Consider the following 16,890-nt stretch of genomic DNA (forward strand, 5'->3'; position numbering starts at 1 on the left):
AGTAAGTGGGCACTGCATCCTCAGCTGATGCTTGACGATCATGGCCACGTGATAAAGCCTCATTCATCTTATTTGTTCATTCATGCAAAGTCCTCTGAGCACCCGGGTCTTGGGACTCCACTAACTGCCTTTGGTCCCTTCCGAGAAGGTCCTCTTCACACGGTCCTGTCTTCCTCCTCATCCCTTCTTCCCTGACACTTCTTTGCCCAAAAGTAATTTGGTACTGATTCTCTTTTCTGCTCATGGCCCAGTTCTCCATTTCCTGTCTGGAGAACTCAAGGCTTCTCCCTGGGCAGCACTTGAGGCCCTGTCACCATCCACTGCAGCAAGTGGCCGCCCAAGGATCTAGAAGGCACGTTGGTGGGAGGAGGCTCTCAGGTGCCTCCAGGTGGGCTCAGCACTGGGAGGTAGAGAAGGCTCTGTGATGGCTGCTGTGAAAACAATGGAGAGGAGGGGAAAACCGCCAGGTACCACTGCACAGTCGCGGGAAGACCTCAAGGACTTAGAACCCCAGCTCATCTCCCAGGTCTTCAACTAGGTCCCCACCGCCCCACATGACAGGTCTGGGCTTGCAAACAGCCAGCAGTCTAGTCCTGAATGCCCTCTGTCTCCTACCCTTTCTGGGGAGTTCCACAACCCTCTGCTTGCAGCTCTGCAAAGCGCATGAAATGCCCTGGACCAGGAGTCTGGACTCTTGAGGTCCAGGCCTATGTGGCTCAGGGGCCTCAGTTGGGTCACTGCCCTTTTACGGTCTCGGTGTCCTCCTATCTGGAGAGGGGTTACCTCTGAGCTACTGGCTCAAGCACCATGATCCAGGGCCCTGTGGGCTGCCTGGACAGCCCACAGGTTCTGTCCCTCTCTGCCTGGGGTGAGAGAAGAGAGGTAACAGGATCACTTCCGGAGAACCCCCGGTCAGGCCCTCTTGCTCCCTGTGCCCATCTCCCTCCCCTAGGCTCTGCCAACCCTGGAGACCACAACCTTCTCTTATGACACAACCCATACACACCTGAAAAAAGGAAGCCTGGGCCAGTGAGTCACAAGCCATCAGAGTCAGGAAGAACTGGGGATATGCCCCCACTGCTGGTGAAGCAATGCCACTGGTCCAATTCCTGTACCTCCTGCTCTTGCTCCAAACCCTGTGTCTCCCAGATTGCCCACTTCTCAGACTGTCTGTGCCCGGGCCACTTACTGCCACGTTTATTTCATAAACACGTACATAGGTGAATGAGACACTGTGGCACTGAGGGGCTGCAGAGCCTTGATTGGAGCCTAAGCAGGCTGGCCTCTAACCCCTACACTCTGCTGCCTGTGTGGGACCAGGATAGGCAGGCAATCTCCAGGGTGAGAAGCCCACACCAATTCTCAGGTAAACTCTCTACCCCGAGACCTCCTACGCTGGGGACATTGGTCTGAGGCTGGAAGAGGGCAGGTGGGCATCATTGGCAGGCTGGATAGTTCTCTGGATCACAGAAAAAGGTAGGTACCTCTTAGGAGCGAATAGCCGAAGTCACTGAGCAGCTCGTGGTGACAGGCAGGTGCTGGAACCCACTGGTTGGGGACTGGGCAGCAGCCACTGGCAGGTCAGAGACTTCTGGACACACCACTAAAATTTATCATCATTTCCCTGGCCTCTGGGGCTCAGTGGTTATTAGAGCACCAGATATCTGTACTCACTCAACTTCTGGGTGATGAGACTGCTTCCAGGTGGCTTGTAATTATGGGAACTCAGGAAGGGTCCAGACCATGCTTGGGGCATGCAGTACCCTTGAGAGCTAGCTACAGTGGGCAAGGGATGCCCACACTGGGGCCAAGGTCAGGCTGGAGGAGGTGGACTTTGGCCCCTAGGGAGCCCCCACCTGACCTCTACTTGCACCTTGGCTGTTCTGACATTTGGATAAACAAGAGGCGCCATTCCTTCCACATTCGGCTATTGGGAGGAAAGCCAGTAGGACCCATTTGTTGACATGGTGGAAGGGGTTTCACTCTCTACTTCCCTTGACCCAGGAAAAGCCCAACCTTCACTAGCTAGTCAGGGAGTCCCAGGGCTCTGTCTCCATGAGAATGCCCAACAACCTTTCCCTGTCTACCCTTTACAGAGACATCCAGCAGAGGCAAAGGGCCTAGGCCTGTCCCCCTGGGGAGAGGAGGGGAGGAGCAGCAATGGATGCAGGGAGCATTTCAGCTGCCTCATTGCCCTGGGCCTGGAGTGGATACCTGCCTTCGTTCCCTCTGCCTGATTCAGGTTGGGAAAATATTACTGAGGCTTGCATGTCAATTCCCCTGCCTTTTGCCTGAAGGTGGCTGGGGGTCACCCTCGTCTTGCCCACAGCCACTTGCACATTCTGAACCCAGCATGGAGCACTGAGAGGGCTGCCTGGAGCAGCACCACCATCCTCCCTGATGCCCAGGCCACCACGGTTTGGTTGCTCAGAAGCTGTGGCTGATGGAGGCCCCAAAACAGCCAGAGGGCATGGACTTTGCAAGGGGCTCTGCCTGGGATGTTTTTCCCCCTTCTTGAGCTTCTGGGGGAGTACTCTCAGGAACCCCAGCAGCCTCTGCCAGGAAGCACCAGTGCCAGCTGTTCTCCCACAGATGCTGGCTGGAGGTCACAGAGCAGGGCTTTCCCGTCTCCTTGGGCTGCATGTCATGTGACCCTGCCTCCTTTACCACAGATGTGGGCACATCTGGCCACTCATCTCCTGATTAGTCTGTCATCTCTCTGGACACTGTTGATGGTTCCAAGCAAAGCCACTCAGGGGCTTTTTTAGGAGCAAACGTGGGTGCTTTGATCTAAAACCTGAGTCCCACAAAACTCAGGAATTGCAGGGGGCATATGGGGTGAGAAGCCTGAGAATTAAGTCAATAAAGCAGCAGCAGAGTCAAGAGAGAGAGAGCCAGAAGCCCTGGCTTGTGCCTGTAATGTCAGCTGCTTGGGAGGCTAAGGTGGGTCACTTGAGGCCAGTTCAGCCTGGACAACATAGCAAGACCCCTACTCCCTTCTCTTAAAAAAAAAAAAAAAAAAAGGAAAAAGATAAAAAGGAGATGGAAAGTGACTCAGTCCTGATTTCCATCATTTGGGCTCCTGGTTCCAGATGTGCTAAAGCTAAGCCATCCCATTAGACTTCCTAGCTGCAATGAGTTAACGAACTTCCTGCACCGTTTACCTTACGGTAATCCTCCTTATCCACATGGGATACATTCCGAGACCCCCAGTGGATGCCTGAAACTGCAGATGGTACCAAGCCCTTATATATACATTTTTTTCCTATACATACATGCCTATGAAGAACTTATACATTTAAGGCCAAGAGTTCAAGACCAGCCTAGGCAACAAAGTGAGACCCTATCTCTACCAAAAATTTTAAAATTAGCCGGGTGTAGTAGCACACACCTGTAGTCCTATCTACTTGGGAGGCTGAGGTGGGAGGATCACTCGAGCCCAGGAGTTTAAGGCTGCAGTGAGCTATGATTGTGCCACTGCACTGGAGCCTCGGTGACAGGGCAAGACTGCCTCTAAATAAATAAATAATTTATAAATTTAATAATAAATAGAAATTTACAAGTTAGGCACAGGAGATTAACAATAATTAATAAAATAGAACAATTATAACAATATGCTGTAATAAAAGTTATGTGAATGTGGTTTTTCTCTCTCAAAATACTGTAATATTTTCAGACCACGGTTAACCTCAGGTAGCTGAAACCATAGAAAGCAAAACTGCAGATGGTTGGGGGGACTACTGTATCTGGAGCTGGGTTTCAATTATTTGAACAGAGACAGTCCTTGCTGATGCCACCCCTAACAATCACTAAGCATCATGATTGAAGGTCCCCCATCGTGAGCCAAATCTGAGGAACAAAAGTCAACCAGGCACCTGCTGCCACAGACCTCAGGAGGGAAGGACGGAGCCCACCAAGCCATTCTGGGCATGTGGTCACTCCCCAAATTTCTGCTTACCAGGATGTAACCCCCAAGAATCCCAAAGAGCTGTCACCACAATTCCCAACTTGGAGTCATTTACAGGAGGCTCTTGAAAGCTGAGGCTCTCACATGCCTTCGCAGGTGCAGGTTCTAATGTCAGTAGTGGTCAGGTGGGGGTGGCTCATGCCTGTAATCCCAGCACTTTGGGAGGTCAAGGTGGGAGGACTGCTTGAGCCCAGGAGTTCCAGACCAGCCTGGGCAGCATAGTGAGATCCCATCTCTTAAAAAAAAATGTTGATAGCACACGGTTCTGGTTCCCATGTCTCATCCTGACACTTCCCATGCTAACCACCCTAGGTGGTGGTATGTGTCTGTGGTCCCTGCTACTTATGAGCCTGAGGTGAGAGGATGGCTTGGGCACGGGAGGTTGAGTTTGCACTGAGCCGTGATCATACCACTGCACTCCAGTCTAGGTGACAGAGCGAGACCCCACCTAAAAAAAAAACCAACCACATACCCTTGTCCACACCTCCCCCAGCACACTTCCTCTCTACCACTGCACTCTCAGATCCTGTGGGAAAGAAAACGGTGCCTCTGCATGCATTGGAGGGGAGCCTGGAAGCCCCACGGGGCTCACTAGCTGATGCCTGAGCCCTTCTGGGGAGCTGAGCCACATTCAGGGGTTCAGGTTTTGCTTGCTCCTCAGTGGTGCACCAGTGACTTTGGTCAGGAGCCCTGGTTGCCACAATTGACGTCTGAGCTGCTGGCACCTGGCAGAGGCCTGTCAGCAGCCATGGGTGGGGTCAGCGCAGGGAATCTTTCCAAGAGGCCCAACAGTGTGACTCACGCCAGGGTTCCTGGAGGTCTGCATAGAGTCGGGGTGGGCGCCTCTGCTCATGTTAACCTGTGCCCACCTAGGTGGTATTTGAGCCTGTCTATCTTTGCTCAGTGGAGTGCCCATAGCCAAGGTGGTGGCAGGCTCTTCTCTGCAGCTGTCATCTCCCCTGGCATCAACAGAGCCTGGGCCGGGCGCGGTGGCTCACACCTGTAATCCCAACACTTTGGGAGGCCAAGGTGGGCAGATCACAAGGTCAAGAGATCGAGACCAGCCCAGCCAACATGGTGAAACCCCGTCTCTACGAAAAATACAAAAATTAGCTGGGCATGGTGATGTGCGCCTGTAGTCCCAGTAACTCGAGAGGCTGAGGCAGGAGAATCGCTTGAACCTGGAGGTAGAGGTTGCGGTGAGCTGAGATCATGCCACTGCACTCCAGCCTGGCGACAGAGCGAGACTCTGTCTCAGAAACAAAAAGAACAAACCTCCCCCCGGCCAAAAAAACCAAAAAACAAAAACAGAGTCTGACACAGGAAGGACCTGAGACCTGAAGCCACACAGCCCCACTCTGCACATGCTAGAGATGACATGGCAAGCCCAGGCTGGTGAGGATAAAAGTCTCAGCCCCGGCCGGGTGCAGTGGCTCAAGCCTGTAATCCCAGCACTTTGGGATCCAGGCAGACGGATTGCTTGAGGCCAGGAATTTGAGACCAGCCTGGCCAACATAGTGAAACCCTGTCTCTACTAAAAATACAAAAATTAGCCAGGTGTAGTGGCCCATGCCTGTAATCCCAGCTACTGGGGAGGCTGAGGCATGAGAATCACTTGAGCCCGGGAGCCGGAGGTTGCAGTGAGCCAAGACCATGCCATTGCACTCCAGCCTGGGTGACAGAGTGAGACTCTGTCTGAAAAACAAAAACAAAAACAAAAAAACGCTGGGCGTGGTGGCTCACGGCTGTAATCCCTGTAGCACTTTGGAAGGCCGAGGCAGGCAGATCACTTGAGGTCAGGAGTTCAAGACCAGCCTGGCCAACATGGTAAAACTGTGTCTCTACTAAAAATACAAAAAAATTAGCCAGGTGTGGTGGCGGATGCCTGTAATCCCAGCTACTTGGGAGGCTGAGGCATGAGAATCGCTTGAACCCGGGAGGTGGAGATTTCAGTGAGCCCAGATCATGCCACAGCACTCCAGTCTAGGCGATGGAGCAAGATTCTGTCTCAAAAAAAAAAAAAAAAAAAGACTCAGCTCCAAGTCTTGACGGCACAGCGGGAGAATAGGATTCTAATAGGATCCTAAGTTGCTATTAAATATCTTAGGGTGAGGAGCTCCTGGTCAGCAGTTAATGTGGTCCAGCCACCATAGAAGCTTCTGGTGCGGCAGAGATGTTGAGATGGGAAGAACTCAGAGACAACCCTAGGCACATCCCTGGGCCACCCACACAGTCTGAGATACAGACCATCATGCTGCCCTGCCCAGCGGGCCCCTGTGCCGTACATTCGGCTCCATAGCAAGTTTTGCCCAGCTCTCCTTGTGTGCTGAGGCCTGTGTGGCAGAGGTAGGAGCGGAGGCCAGGCCTGCTCCGCCCCCGGGAGCTTCCAGCTGCCTGTGAGTGCAGACCCATCCTCCATCCGGGATCCCTGGCTCCTGGGGAAGGAAAGGAGCAGGACTTACATGGAAAGCTTCCCCAAGAATGAAGAAGAGGAGAGGATGCCTCCAGTGGAGAAGAGACCCAGATATGGGATCAGGAGGCCTTTGGAGCCAAGGAGAAAGGCCCTGTGTGCTTGGACATGATATGCACATAGCACCGAGGCCGTGTCTGCACATGTGTGTATCACACATTGACAGCTGAACACTGAGCAGGGTGGTCTGTGTTAGGCACTTGTTCCACATATATGACTTTATTCACACTTCGAGGATCTTGAGAAATAAATGTTCTTGTCATCATCCATCCCACTTTGCAGATGAGGACTCTAGGCTTCACAACCAGGGAGTCCAGCTGCAGAACCCAGGTTCTTAGCCACTGTCAGCGGATAAGGTACAGGTCTGTTGCATGCACGAGTATAAGGTGACTCCTTGAGAATGTATGTCCCTGAATATTGGTACTTTACACAGATACTTGAGAATGGACACATCTCTGAGCAGGTGTCTTGTATGTGCACACCATGAGGAGAGATGCCAGCCTGCATGTACCTGGGTGTCAATGTGTACAGCTGAGGGTCCTCTGGGAACAGAGGTAATTAGGGGTATTCAGTCAGAAAGACTCGAAGTGAGGTCCTGGCTTGCTGCTTCCTAGCTGTGTGACCTGAGGAAAGTTACTAGACCTTTCTGAGTCTCAGTCACCCTCTTTGTAATGACAGGAATGAATGGAGTGTATTTCCTGAGGTTGTTGAGGGGAATAAAGGAGACACTGCAGGGAGGTAGCTTAGGTTGAACTATTATCCACATGGCAGTGGTCGTTAATCACTAGAGGGTCAGCACCCACGGGTGGCCAGGTGGCATCTGTGCTGTGCACAAGCAGAGGACAGCCTGAGAGCATCAGGAGGCACTCACTCATCTTGGGAAACTGACTTGAGTGTGTGTAGGCGTGTGCCTATGCATCTGCTCTAAGCTGGGGTTTTAGGGCTATCTTCAGGGGTTTCAGAAGGATGGAAGGAAGTGGACTGAGAAAGTGGCCCTATCTGTGCCCAGGTTCGGGGCAGCTGTTCTCTGGCTGGCTGCCACACCTGGCTTCTTCCCTGAGAAGTCAACCCTGGTTTCCAGGTTCAAAGGAAGCAGGATCTTTTGGGAGGTGGGGCAGGGAGCTTGGTGGCAGCAAGAGATAGTGGGGACCCTCCCAAGGGGCCTGGGCTGGCTAGGAGACCCCTTAGTGCACCCTTCAGCCCAGCCTGGCAGTCAGGCCCTCTGATACCTGCCAGGGCGTTTGATGCCTGCCAGGGCCTTGCTTAGGCAGGTCTTCTTGCCTGGAGTGCCTTTATGCTGAGATGACCCCTCCCAGACAGGGGCCAGGGGAGGGGCTACCATGCTCATTCCCTTGAATGGGAAACTGCAGCCTGTTTTAGAGGAACCCTGAGAGAGGACCCCAGGTACACACGGTGTGTGGCAGAAACCTTTATTCTGGAGTCTCTAGCCCTGGTTTTCAGGGCTAAACCCCTAGACCGGAGAAATTGTTTAGGAGAATCCCAAACTGGACAATACCCCAAAGCTGCCTCACCCTGGCCTGTCCTTCCATCGGGCCATGTCTGTGCAGTGCCAGAAGGCCAGGGCCCAGCCCTTTCCAGATGGCAGAGGCCCAGAAAGAACGAACATGTAGCCTGGCATTTACAGCCAGCCATGCTCTGTGAGCCTTAAGTAACAACCCACTTTGCAATGACCCAGGGGCTGAGGAGAGGAGGCAGCAACATGGGGGGTTCTGGCCAGCACTTCCAGCTCAGGGCAGGGAAGGGAGGATGTCCCAGCCCCGGGAGGGAAAAGCTGGGGCCCAAGCACCAGGTCCTCCCTCTATCCAGGCTAAGCATCTTCAGTGAACCGGCCCAGCAGAGTCCACCTGTTTGGCCAATTTCAAATCTCTCTCAAATTGACTGATGCTGACACCAGGGGAGGGAGGGAAAGAGTAGAGATGAAGCTGGGCACGGTGGCTCAGGCCTGTAATCCCAGCACGCTGGGAGGCCGAGGCAGGCGGATCACGAGGCCAGGAATTTGAGGCCAGCCTGGCCAACATAGTGAAACCCCGTCTCTACTGAAAATACAAAAAAATTAGCCGGGCGTGGTGGCGGGCGCCTGTAGTCCCAGCTACTCAGGAGGCTGAGGCAGGAGAATGGCATGAACCTGAGAGGCGGAGCTTGCAGTGAGTCGAGATCGTACCACTGCACTCCAGCCTGGGTGACAGAGCGAGACTCCATCTTAAGAAAAAAAAAAAAAAAGAGTAGAGATGGAAACTGAGGCACAGATTGACATACACAGAGAGACAGAGGTAAATGAAAGAGTGAGCCAGACAGAGCAAGAGGCCAGGAGAGGGACCAGGGCCTTAGACTCTCCAGGAATGGGGGAGCCTGGCTGAGGGCGGCAGGAAGTGACGGGCACTCCCAGGCCACTGCTGTCCCCAGGGTGACTAGGCCACAATGGCCTCCTTAAGGAGGGAGAATAATGAGCTCGTTAGGGCCAGAGTCAGGCCAGCTGCACACAATTAGGATGTTAATTAAGTCCTCTGAGGTCACAGCTCGGCCTAGGACAAAACAGCTGGTGGGGGGAGGGGAGACCCCCCACTCCTTCCTCTCCCTCTGAAATCCTCTCGTCCTCCCCCTCTGACTCCCAAACCTCCCAGCCCTGTTCAGCCCAGGATTGAGCCCAAGGATGCTTCTTGATCCCTTCTTCCTAGACAGACCTCGGTTAGGATCCTAGCTTTACCACTCACTGTTGGCGTGACCTGAGATAGGTCACTGGCCCTCTCTGAGCCTCACTGGCACACCAGAGTAATATTAAGTACCTGGGGATGCCCAGTGGCATCAGGAACATACGGTGTATGCAATACCCAGAGATTTTCACCAGCAAGTATTTCCCGAGCACCTGGTATGGGCCAGGTCCTGTTCCAGGCACGAGGACACTGCAGTGAACAACACCCATCCGGGACTCATGCTCTACTCCCCCATCACCCAGGCATGGCACACGCGGGGTTCGATTGCCGCCTGTGCCCTGGCCCTGAGGCCTGCTGGAGAAGGCTGGGCTTCAGGCTCTGGGCACAAACCCAGAGGATTTCAAGGCAGGATGAGACTCAGAGCTTGGAGTTTGGAAAAACCCAGGAGGCTTTAGATGACTTCCAGGCTTCATGTTTTCCTTCCCCGTGAGTTACTCTTGGTCCTTCACATCTGGCTTAACACCAGGTAATTCAGAGCTCAGAATGTGGGCTGCACTCATTCCATGCCCAGGCCTATGTAAGGGTTTTGGTATCCAGGTGGGGAAGGGTGCATGGTGGAGCTAGGAAAAGAGGAAGACAGGCCCTGCCTCAAACTCCTCCTCATACAGGCTTGGGGTGGGTGAACAGCAGCAGCCCACTTCCAGAACCCTCAGCCAGCACCCTGACCTGCTTCTCAAAGCACCTCTATTCATGATTTAAACCTGAGCTCAGACCTTGACCCTTTGGAAGGGTGATCTTCCTAGGCATTCCAAGTTCTTTGCTTGGTGCGGGTTTGGAGAAGGGAATAGGGCATTTGCGAGCTCCAAGTGGTGACGGGTGGGGAGACACTGAGAGGAAGAAAGGGCTGAGGGCATCCTGGCCAGGCGCATGGCACCAGCGCTGCCTACCTACCCATACCACACCCAGCACAAGGCTGGGCCCAAGTGAGTGCTGCTGTCCTGGACCCAGCCTGACCCCTTTCCCATGACCTCCAGGCAGAGCTAAGGCTTCTGCCTTTGTGGAACCAGAGAAGCTGGAAATGCAGGCTGTCTGCGAGTGCTGTGCCTTTAAGACCAGTGAAAGGCCGCCCACCCTCGGCCAGGCCTCCCCTGGTCAGAAAGCCCTGTCACTGCAGCTCTTGCCAAGACACGCGCCTCCATGGTCCAAAGCAAACAGGAGCGAGCGAGAAACTCCTCCAGTCCCTCCTGCGTGCACCCACACAGCCCCTGCCTTCATGAGCCACTCAGCGGGTCCTACCTGTGCCCACCCTGCTCCGTTGCCCAGGGCCTTCCCTCCCCTAGATGGGCTCTGAGGCCACCAGGGACCCAGAACCTCCCCTGGGCGCCTGGGGCCTGGATTCCAAGACCATTAGCACAGGCTGCTACGTCACCATTTGGAAGGCTCCGTGGAGTCCGTGTCAAGACAGCCTGGGCTGCTGCCACCTTCCCACTCAGCTCCAGCCTGCCCACCTCACCGAACAGACCCAGAAGCCAGTGCTAGGCTGGGTCCCCGCCAAGCCCACAGGGCTCTGGTGTGTCTGAGCAGACCAAGGTCATGGGTGAGGCACCCAGAAGGAGGCCTGACTAACAAGCATCGCAGGCAGAGAGGGACACATGGTTAAACGACAGGTAGCGGAGAATGGTTTCCAGCGAGGGCGCCAGAGCCAGGCTGCCTGGGATTGAGGCCCAGCTCTGCTACTTGCCAGCTGCATGAATTTGGGCAATTGCCTCAATTTTCTCATCTGCAAAACCGACCCAAAGTACCCACATCTCAGTGTTGTTATGAGGATTAGAGGAGCTGATCCTTGAAAAGCCTTCAGAATAGTGCCTGATTGGAATCAGAATAGTGCCTTCAGACGAGCACAAGTCGCAAAGCGCTGACATGAAGTGAAATTCTAAAGAAGGAACCAAGACCTTAATGTGCCTGGGTGACTGGGGCCAGGGATGGCCAGGGAAGCAGGTAGGTCTTAGGCGTCTGGAGTTTCAGGGGGAGAGAGAGACCCTCATGGTGTCAGTGTCATTTACCCTTGACCTCAGAAGGTCTCTACTGAAAACATGTGGGTCTGATTCTGCGCCTGGCACGGGTGGGGGTCGGAGACAGGTTGAGGTGGAGATTACAAGATGGCATGAGGCCTCTCCAGGAGCTGCAGAGCAGTGGATGGATGAGAAGGGCGGCTGCTTGCAGGGGGACTTGGCACGAGACTGCTTGTGCTGGGTGCGGCAGGGCGACCCAGACAGCCCCGTGCAGTGGACATGGCGGTGAGTGATACAATGCTTGCCAAGGAACCAGAGATATCCAGAGATGAGAATGACTAGGCAGAAAAGAATTCTTAGAGGAGAAGAGGCTTGAATTGAACCTCAGAGTGACAGGCTGCATGGGCTCACTCTAATGGCTTCATAGGGGATTATTCCAGATGAAAATGAGGCATTCAAGGCCGGGCATGGTGGCTCATGCCTGTAATCCTGGCACTTTGGGAGGCTGAGGCAGGTGGATCACGAGGTCAAGAGATTGAGACCATCCTGACCAACATGGTGAAACCCTGTCTCTATTAAAAATACAAAAGTTAGCTGGGCATGGCGGCGTGTGCCTGTAGTCCCAGCTACTTGGGAGGCTGAGGCAGGAGAATCGCTTGAACCTGGGAAGCGGAGGTTGCAGTGAGCCAAGATCGTGCCACTGCACTCCAGCCTGGCGACAGAGCGAGACTCCGTCTTAAAAAAAAAAAAAGAAAAAGAAAAAAAAAAAAAGAAAAAAAGAAAATGAGGCACTCACCTCAAGCTGGTGCCCTCTCTCAGTGCCATTATTAAGCAGAGCACAGAGGTGTGAGCCTGTGCCCAGATTCCTAAACATGAGGCGCTCAGGAAAGATGGAAGATGCAAGAAGGTAAACTCTAATGTCACAACTGTAAATGATGTGGATGGTGAGAGAGACCTGCTGTCAAAGGCAAGACGATGGAAGATGATAGAAGAGTGGCAGTCAGGGAAGGAGAGTGGGGCGGGAAGGGGTGGCCTGCTAAGAATCCAGTCAAGACACTTACATTCTCAGAGGTGGAGCCCTGAGGACATGCTCAGGGGAACAAAAAGGGTGTTTTCCCTGCTGTTCCAGCAAGAGAAAGAGTAAGAAAGGGCTAAGTCGGCCAGGCACAGTGGCTCACGCCTGTAATCCCAGCATTTTGGGAGGCCGAGGCGGGCGGATCACCTGAGGTTAGGAGTTCGAGACCAGTCTGGCCAACATGGCGAAACCCCGTTTGTACTAAAAATACAAAAATTAGCCAGGTGTAGTGGCACATGCCTGTAATCCCAGCCACTTGGGAGGCTGAAGCAGGAGAATCGCTTGTACCCAGGAGGCGGAGGTTGCAGTGAGCCAAGATCGCACCACTGCACTGTAGCCTGGGTGACAGAGCGTGACTCCATCTAAAAAAATTAAAAAAAAAAAAGAAAGAGCTAAGTCTCTTTCCTGAGGAGGGTGTGGCACAGGGAGGAGGGGTCTCCTGGGCTCCTGTCTGCAGCTCAGCATTCGCTCTCAGAAGGAAGGGTCTCAGCCTGGCACACGGATCCACAGAGGGTAAGTAGACCCCAGGCAGAGGTAGGGACAGCATGGACAGGCTGCCTCAATGCACTCTCACCAGCTGGCCGCGGAGAAGGGTCCCAAGAGCATTTGACAAAGAGCCCTCCAGTCATCATCAGCAATCGTGGGAGACATGGAGATGGGAGCAACACCCAAGGACACAAAATGGGCAACGGTCCCAGCTTTTAGAGAAGAAGGCGGTGAATTCCAGAGTAGAGAAGGGCAGCCTCATTGCTGGTCGTGGTTAAGTAAAACATGGACTCCCTAAGGAATGCTGGGAGAGCCTGGGAAGGGGCTCTGCACACTCACCCAGGCAGTGTCGGTCAGAAGGGTGCAACAGGAAGAAAGGGGGCCTGGCAGTGAGTGAGCTACTGGACTGGTGGGCCCGGGATGTGTCACAGCTGAGACCTCCAGGCCCTTGTGTCCCTCATGATCCCCCAGGGCCCTGGGGGCTACAGGGAAGCACTGACAGATCCCCAGCTCGAGGGCTGGCACAACCCAACAGGACGGAGTGGCTCCAATGGGAACCTGTCCTGTTGGATGTTTTAATCAACCCAGGATGAGGACAGAGACACAGTACTGGCAGCACGATCTCATTTAGCAAAAGCTGTGCCAGGATTAGGAGCCAAAAAAGAGGTCTGAACAGATGGTAATGACAGCTCAAATCTGACAAGATGCAAAGTCTTAAATGGAGAGACAAAAGGACATGGCTTAGTATGAGGATCTTAAAATTTACTGTTCAAACTTTTTGGAGCAAATGGAAGGGCAATATCAATTTTAACAACCATGACGCCAAAATCTTAGGTGCAAGCTGGGAGGGTCCAGGCAGCCTGAGTTGTGCAGGTCCCCCTCCTGGCAGTGAGGATGAGAAAGGAGTTCTGAGGACCATGTGTTCAGTATGTCTTGGGGCAGAAGTCTGTCCCCAGGTCTGTGAAATCTTAGGCTGCCTTAGGAAACTCAGAATGGGGGACTTACCCAAGGAGTGTGTGGCTAAGGGGAGGTGCCAGGATTGGCACTCAGGTCTCATACCCAGTACAGCATTCATTCAGCGACCCTTAAAACCACTCCAGCTCAGCTGTTCATTGTCTTGCAGAAGGAAACCAGCAATGCCTGCTCTATTAGTGCCCCAAATGCCTGCTCTATTATGCCCCAAATTCCCATCTGACAGATGAGCCAAGAAACCCAGTCCCTCATCTGCTTCTCCTCCGCTCCACTGGTGTCTACCAAGCCCTGAGTCTTGGAAGAGTCGAGGGTGTGGCTTTTCCCACTCCTCATGGAGAGGTGGTTTTCAGGCTTGCCTCCAAGTTGCCTCTCCTCTAAGCCCACATGGTAGGGCGAGGCAGGGACACCCAGGCTGAAAGATTTTCTGGCACGAGATCTCACCCAAGGGCTTTGCCAGGCAAGAGTGACTCTGAATCTGCTTTCCCCAAACCTCAGGTATTTCCACACCACACACAACCTTTGCTATATCCTTGAATTACATATACTGTGGTTCATATAACATATACAGATGTGCCTTGACTTACAGTGGGGTTACGTTCCGATAAAGCCATCGTTAAGTTGACAATATCCCAAGTTCAAAATGTACTTAATACCCCGAATGACCCATCATAAAGCTGAAAGATTGTAAGTCACACCATCATAAGTCTGGAAATGGACTGTATATTTAAAGCGATTTGCCTTTTTTTTTTTTTTTTAACTTCAAGAAAGAAATTTGCTAAGGAAACTTCAGATCGCCACCATGAATAAACAACGAGGACCACTGGCTCCAACCAGAAAAGCACACACGATGAAAACAAAGCTATGTAGTACATTTGAACCGTGCCACAAATGAAGAGGCTGAGCCTGTGGCCCGCTCTTTCTTTGCTACACAGATTTGCTAGACAGGGGTTAAAGATCATCGAACATCAAACTGAGATAAGTCAGAAGGCTTGGAAGAGAACTGCAATGAGACAAACTTTTCCCACTGTGTGATGCAGAAGGATTGATATTGCCTCTCTGCCACCTAAGATCCTCCCCTGTATCATGGTGTTGGGTGGACTACAGCTTTAGGAAGCCAACGTCAGACTAGTGTGGTGCCTGGTCCTTCAGATTGGCTGAAGGAAGAGACTGAAGAATGAGGCTTAAGTTCTCATTGGTGAGATGGGAATATGAAACAGCATGTATTTACTACCAGTGTTGTGGGGAGAAAAAGAAAAGAAAAGAAAAGAATGGAAAGTGCCCAGCAATGTGCCTGGTGCTTAATAGATCTATTTGCAGCCTGGAGAAGAGAGCTGTGGTCACTTGAAATATAAAGATTATCCTTATCCATTTAACTGGCTTACTCCAGTGCCTAAGATGCATACATGTACGAGTTTGTATATTTTTCCCCTTTCTCTCTTTGCTAAAAATGGAAGCTTCTTGGCCCCAGAATGGACTTGGTTTCAACTAAAAGCTGTAGGCTGACAACCATCCCCTCCCTCCCAGCTGAGTTCAGCCCCTCTTCAATTGGGCAAAAATAAAACGGGGACAATTTAGACTTTAAAGACCATCTCCATAAACAAAACAAACCCACTCCACAATTTGTCTAGGGCATTCCTCCCTCCAAAGCCTCCTTATTTAATTTCTGGGGAATTTTAAATAGAGGGCTTGCAAAAATCCAGTACCGCCTGACGTTAGCAGCTCTCTGACAACGTGGATTCTTCTACTTGGTGTGGGGAGCAGCCACCACGAATGCCGATGCTTTTCCAGGCTCCTTTCCCAGTTGGAATTTGGGAGCCACTGGTGTCACCCTAGGAGACAAGAGGCAGAGGGCACCCTAGGTGCCTAAGAGACAGAGTCCCACTTGGGGTCGTTTAACTCTGCATTCCCCAAGCCCTCCGGCCAGGTGAACCAATGAACCTGAGTAACACCTACACTAGTGTCATCTTAGTGTGTTTATTTAAGTTGACTTTATTTTTTAAAACATAAACATGTATTTCAAAAAGACATTTTCCTATGCTACAGTGGATGGAAAACCAGCATTCCTAGGTATAGACGGGAGATTCCGGAAAAACACATACAATGAAACAATGCCATGAAGTTCAACAAGAGATCAAGGCAAGTTCTAGCATGATTCTAAGCCTGGGTCAGATTTGCTCTTGGTCAAACAAACAAATGACATCAGCCAGCGTCTGACAGATGTTAACAGCACAGGAGCCCCAAATGGAGATTCTCCCCTTGACCCAATGTGGAGTGAAAGAGAACTGAAAGGAAAGAAACTTCTCGTGACGAGATTCAATGCCACTCAATGCTGTGTCCGCCCAGCACATGTTTGCACGACCCACTCTCGGGGAACCACTGATCTTCAGGTGAAGCTTAGGGTAAAGAATCTGCAGACCAGGCCAGGCGTGGTGGCTCACGCCTGTAATCCCAGCACTTTGGGAGGCCGAGGCGGGCGGATCACCAGGTCAGGAGATCGAGACTATCCTGGCTAACAGGGTGAAACCCCATCTCTACTAAAAAATACAAAAAAAAATTAGCTGGGCGTGGTGGCCTCCACCTGTAGTCCCAGCTACTGGGGAGGCTGAGGTAAGAGAATGGTGTGAACCACGGACATGGAGCTTGCAGTGGGCTGAGATTGCATCACTGCACTCCAGCCTGGGCGACAGAGCGAGGCTCCATCCCCAAAAAAAAAAAAAAAAAAAATTAGAATCTGCCGAACCTTGGTTCAAATCCAAGCCTGGCCACAAGCAAGCTCTGAGGTCTCAACTGTTTCCTCTGAAAAATGGAAACAAAGCCACCTGCCCTACTTACCCTTAGAGAGTTACTCTGAGATAATAGATGAGAAAAATGCTTTGAAAAGGATAGGCCAGGTGCGGTGGCTCACACCTGTAATCCCAGCACTTTGGGAGGCCGAGGTGGGCAGATCGTTTTGAGTCCAGGTGTTCAAGACCAGCCTGGAAAACATGGTGAAACCTTGTCTCTACTAAAAATGTAGTTTAAAAAATTTAGCTGGGCATAGTGGTACACACCTGTGGTCCCAGCTACTCGGGGGCTGAGGTGGGAGGATCACTTGAGCCCAGGAGGTCATAGCTGCAATGAGCCGTGATCATGCCACTGTACTCTAGCCTGGGCGACAGAGTGAGACCAAGTCTCAAAAAAAAAAAAAAAAAAAAAGTCTCCAGGCTATAGGCTGGTGGGGGCAGAGGGGTTACTAT

At 52.3% G+C, this 16,890-nt stretch overlaps 1 protein-coding gene and 1 long non-coding RNA gene across 7 annotated transcripts in view; one reads left to right on the forward strand and one right to left on the reverse strand.

Annotated features, from left to right (window-relative positions):
* The window catches only part of SH3PXD2A (SH3 and PX domains 2A), a 261,615-nt gene that overhangs the window by 34,266 nt on the left and 210,459 nt on the right, over positions 1-16,890 (reverse strand). The gene's annotated exons all lie outside the window — the stretch shown is intronic.
* LOC117974716 (uncharacterized) overlaps positions 1-16,890 on the forward strand; it is a 64,812-nt gene continuing 47,922 nt past the window's right edge. The window contains exon 1 of the long non-coding RNA XR_004664846.3: positions 1-16,890. This exon is cut by the window's right edge and continues 15,691 nt beyond it. This is a non-coding gene — a long non-coding RNA (uncharacterized LOC117974716).

This window comes from Pan paniscus, chromosome 8 (genome assembly GCF_029289425.2).
Source record: "Pan paniscus chromosome 8, NHGRI_mPanPan1-v2.0_pri, whole genome shotgun sequence".
In the NCBI taxonomy this organism is placed as follows: domain Eukaryota; kingdom Metazoa; phylum Chordata; class Mammalia; order Primates; family Hominidae; genus Pan; species Pan paniscus.